Source organism: Cupressus sempervirens, chromosome 7 (genome assembly GCF_028749045.1).
Source record: "Cupressus sempervirens isolate cs-2001-9-10 chromosome 7, ASM2874904v1, whole genome shotgun sequence".
Taxonomy (NCBI): domain Eukaryota; kingdom Viridiplantae; phylum Streptophyta; class Pinopsida; order Cupressales; family Cupressaceae; genus Cupressus; species Cupressus sempervirens.
Window position 1 is genome coordinate 87,553,889 of NC_143124.1, and position 5,668 is coordinate 87,559,556.

General features: G+C 32.3%; 1 pseudogene; it reads left to right on the forward strand.

Annotated features, from left to right (window-relative positions):
• Nucleotides 1–533: 533 nt before the first annotated feature.
• Nucleotides 534–4,646, forward strand: LOC149545625 (alcohol dehydrogenase 3-like; annotated as a pseudogene).
• Nucleotides 4,647–5,668: the final 1,022 nt, after the last annotated feature.

Consider the following 5,668-nt stretch of genomic DNA (forward strand, 5'->3'; position numbering starts at 1 on the left):
TTTTACAAAGGGGAAAAAAATGTTGAAAAAAAAGCCTAACTCTAAAAAAATTTGGAAAAAAATTGTAGACAATAATGAAGAGAGACTAATACTCTAAAATAATATATTTTTATGTAAAACGTAATAAATATCCTTGTGATAGCTTAAAAGCGAAAAGATGATAAATGCATTTAAATTTATTTATTTATTATTATTATTTTTAAATAAATTAAATTTGCAGTTATAAAGCTAAAAAGACGACGGATAATTGTTTCGACTTTCGAATCGGGAAAAGCAAGCATATCCTCTCTCAGCAACTCGCTAGAGGATAATTATGCCGGCTGAAAACAGAAACAGATGTCCGATGTTTCAGCGGAAAACAAGGCTATCGTGTTGCGTTTCAGATCACATAGACGTCAATCGCAATTATGATTGGCAGCAGACCTTCACACCAATGTCTATATAACAATGGCTTTCCTTCCTCGAAATTCAAAATTGTTTCGTTTGTGAAAAACAAATTCCAAGCTTACATTTTTACAAAAAGATTAATAAAAAAAAAAATGGCAAATGTGACTGCAGGAAAGGTTATTACCTGCAAAGGTGAGTTGAAAGTTCAGGAATCCATCATTTTAATGCTATTTGGTTATATATTTGAAGAAAAATCAAAATTTGCAATATGTTTTTGTTTCCAGCTGCCGTGGCATGGGCGGCAGGGGAGCCCCTGAAGATTGAACAAGTTGATGTGGCACCTCCGCAGGCGATGGAAGTGAGGATCAAAATCCATTACACTTCCCTTTGTGGCTCGGATGTTACTTTCTGGCAAGCAAAGGTTTAATTAGTACTGTCAATACCAATATGCTGTTGCTTTGGCCTTGCAGATCATTCATTCATTCTATACCAACGAGCTGAATCTTTTTCAGTCTGATTCTAACTGCTACTTTTATTCTATTGTAGGGACAAATCTCTGTTTTCCCTCGCATATTTGGACATGAAGCAGCTGGGTAGGTTCCTTTACATTTGTATCTCATATCTCTAGTTTGGCAACGGCAACGGCTAAACAGCAAACTAAAATATGTATCTTATCAAGGGGACACTTAGTTCTTTTATCAATCGCCCTTATATGCTCTATGCTTAATGTTTTAGTTTGATGTTTAGCTAATACCTCTCTCTAGTCTGATAACGTCTAAAACAGCACAGTAAAAAACATGTATCTTATCAAGGGGGCCGCTCGGCTTTTTTTATCAATTGTCTTTCTACGCTTTGCATTTTAGTTCGATATTCAACTAATCTCTCTAATGTAACATGTCTGACATAATCCATGTATCTAATATATTCAATTTTATCTAGAATTTACCACTAATTGTATACAAATATTTTAATTATTTTGAGTCATTTGGACTTATTTGGAAGGACTAATTAGTCATGTTGGTTGTTCACTTTGGTAGACTTCAGTATTTGTGAATGGCTAGTAGTAGAAAGTGTAGGGTTAGTCTAAGTGTACAATATCTAATTTTATCCAAAGTCTTTTTTAAAATGTGCAATTGAGGTGAGGTTAGTTTATCTTGAAAATTCAATGCCTATTATCCGATTTCATTCGAAGGCTTCTATCACTTATCTAAATGTGCAACTTGGTCTAACTAGGTACCCAATATCATATTTTAAATATAAAGCATTTTTTCAATGATCCAAATGTACAACTATGGCGAAATTTGTCAAGCCCATCTAACTAATACCCAATTTCATCCAAAGTCTTTCTCAAATTACCCAAATATGCAATTGAAGTGACAGTAGCCTAGCCAAGTACAAAAAACCCTATCCATCCAAAGTCCTTTTATAGTTACCTAGATGTACACCTAAGGTAATGTTTCTCTAGCCAAGTACCCAATCCCCAATTTTATCTAGAGTCTTTCTCCAAATTCTCAAATGTGCAATTGAGATGAGTTTAGTCTACCCCATGTACCTAGTTGTTGATTTCATCCAAAGTCCTCCAATTTCTCAAATGTGCATTGTAGGTGAGATTAGTCTAAGTATGCAACACCCAACTTCATGCAAAGTCTTTCTCCAATTAGCCTATTGTACAATTGGGGTGAGATTAGTCTAATCCATACCTAGAACCATTTTCATCAAGTCTTCCTCCAATTATTCAAATATGCAAGTGATGTGAAGTTAGTCTAACCCAAGTATCCAATACCCAACTAATCCAAAGTCTTTCTTCATTTTACTTAGATATGCAACTCAAGTAACATTAGACTAGTCTACGCATCCAATTTCCAATTCATCCAAAACCTTTTCTCAAATATACCCAAATGTGTAACTAAAGTATGGTTAGTTTAACCAAAGTACTTAATACCAAATTTCAATCGAAGTCTCTCTTCAATTATCAAATGTGCAACTAAGGTGAGATCAATCTAGTCCATATACCCAATACTCAGTTTTATCTTAAATCTTTCTCCTATCATGCAAACATTGTAATTGGGGTGAGAGTAGTCTAGTTTATGTGCTCAATTCTCAATTTCATCCAAAATCTTTCTCCAATTACCCAAATTCATGACTACCCAATTGATGCAAAGTCCTTTTCCACGTTACCAAAATTTGCAACTATGGTGAGGTTAATCTACCCCAAATACCCAAAATCCAATTTCATACAAATACTACCACCAATTGATAAGACTGCTCATTCTATTTGGCAATTGTGAATGAATTTAAATTGGACCTAGTTGATAGGACATCTCACTCTATTCGTAATTGTGAATGGTAGAGTGGTAGAAAGTGTGGGGGAAGGAGTAACCAATCTCAAGGAGGGCGACCATGTGCTGCCTGTATTTACAAGGGAGTGTGGAGATTGCAAGCACTACAAATCAGAAGAAAGCAATCTATGTGACTTGCTAAGGGTTGATCCGAACAAAGGAGTTATGATTAATAATGGAAAAATGAGGTTCTCAATTAGAGGACAACCCATCTATCACTTTGTGGGGATATCCACATTCAGTGAATACACCGTTATACACTGCGAAATCCTGCAACTCCTCTGGACAAAGCCTGCATTCTAAGCTGTGGTGTCTCCACAGGTACATTAACATTAATAGCTAATTAATATCTCAAATTGTTATTCAATGTGTATTATATATGTAATTAAACTTTTTTTTTCCTGAAATCAAGGATGGGTGCTATATTAAATGTGGCCAAACCAAAGAAGGGATCCACTATAGCAATATTTGGTCTTGGAGCAGTTGGGCTTGCAATAAGCATAACATACATTTTTTGCACACAATAATTATTCTTTGCTATGCTATGGGAGTACAAGTCTAATTTAAAATGTCAAGAGATGTTTAACCATCGATATTTTAAGTTCCTTTTATTTTCAGTTATTGTCAATTGTAGGTGCAGTCTATAAGATTTCTACAATGTATATTTTCTTTTCTTTTTGGAATCTAGTTGAATGAGGAAAAAGATTATTGCCAAGGTTTTCAATCATATTATATGATCTATCATCAGAATGAATCAACATTTTAGATTATACTACATAATTCATCATCACAAAATAAGAGAATAAAAGAATATGGACTATCTGATATGATTCTAAACGTCTATGATAAAAAAAAATTTACACACTCAATATCAAAATAAATATAAAATCATAAGTGCTTCAAATTTCTTAATGTAGTGTTGTTTATATCCTCTTAAGGCCGCTGAAGGAGCAAGAATTGCTGGGGCTTCCCGAATTATAGGCATTGATATAAATCCTCAAAGATTTGAGAAAGGTTTCTAAATGACACTTTTACACATTTTATATTTATCCATGTTCCAATTTCTCTTTCAACCATTGTTTTTCTCATTGTTTGCTTTGATTTCGTTTCAGCAAAGCAATTTGGAGTAACAGAATGTATAAACCCAAAAGAGCACCAGAAACCTATTCAGCAGGTTTGTTAACCACAATTTTGATCACATATTTTCAGTGAATACAAAGCTATAGTTTTTCAAGGAATGTATGGATTTCACCCTTGTTTAATATCAAAACATAAAAACATAAATGAATTTCTTTTGATCTCACAGGTCATTGCTAAAAGAACTAACGGTGGTGTAGACTATAGTATTGAATGCACTGGGAGTCAATCGATTCAAGCATTTGATTCTTGTCATGACGTATATCCTCTTCTCCTGCTTCATATAAAAGATTTTCCCATTAGAGTTAAAAAGATGTTTATGTTACACAAGCTAACGTAAACTTTGTGTGAATTTGAAGGGGTGGGGTGTGACAGTTTTAGTGGGAATGCCTAATTTCGATTCAATCTTCTCCACAAGTCCTCTGAATTTTCTGAACGAGAAAACATTAAAGGGAACATTTTTTGGGAACTATAAGCCCAGATCGGATCTGCCAGGTCTTGTGGAAAAATACATGAACAAGGTGAGATTTGTAGTTTCCGAATTTGTGTTCCTGCTCTAGTTTAAATAAATATTTCTGAAAAAAATGTTGCTTTTAATTTCAAAGATTTCTCTAAAGAATGTTGCTTTGAAAATGTGAGGTGCTTGTTTGTTTGTTTTTGGGGTAGGAGCTTGAACTGGAAAAATTTATCACACATGAAATAGATTTTGCAGATATCAACAAGGCATTTGAGTTGATGTTGCAGGGAGAAAGCCTGAGATGTATTATCAACGTGAATGCCTAGAGAGGGGAGAATACACTAAAGGTTTCGATTTCACCAGATCGTTGGACTGCCAAAATATAGTGTTTTGTGTTTTTATGGTTTATATATATAGAACTTAGTAGGAGTTAAAAAACATTGTTAGTGTCATTAAGTCTTAGTATTTACTTGTCTTAAATGAGGAATAGTGCTCGTAAAACATTCATCTGATTTAAAGCCTAGCATCTTATAAGTTTTAATATATTGCTGACCATAAATAACGTAAAAAAGAAGAAGTGTTCTTTAAATCTTTGAATAACTAGGCTTTGGGTTTCAGAGTAAACATTAGGTATTTTAATGATTTTGTTATTTCTTTTAGCTTTAAATTTTAAAATTATATATATAGAGTTTTAGTGATTATAATTATTTATTTGGTATTTTTTTAATTTGAGTAATTAAGTCATAGGCTTATTGTGGGAGCTTTGCTCCCAAAATTTAGTTTATTGTCGGAAAATTTGTAAGATCATGTCGATTTTTTAATTTTCCGATGTGACTTAAAACTCATTTAAAAAAGTTTCTAAAAATAATTTATTCTTTTCACATACTTTCCTTTTAAATATTGTAATTACTAACATTTAGAAAACTTTCCAAAATTTTAAATATATATTTTTGTAGATTTTTTTGAAAACATTCTAATATAGAAACTCTATTGAAATAGAATTTTTGTGGAGACATAAGCATAAATATATATGAGATCAAAAACATGTAACTAATTTTTTTTAATGTTATTAATATTATATTTTGAGTAATTTTAAATATAATTTTTTTCACATTAAAATTAGATTTAACAATAAATATGAAAGAGTTATTTACATGTGATATGGAATAAATCATATAATTTAAATTTAAATGTGAATATTAATTTTTTTTATTTTTTTAGTTGGCAGCTGGCTACTGTTGTTAAGCAGATTCTTTTCTTCTCTTCCTCTTTTCAGTTCATTAGGTTCACGTATATTCCTCGTGAATGGAATAGAACTGCTGATTGTTTAGCCAAATGGGTATCTAGT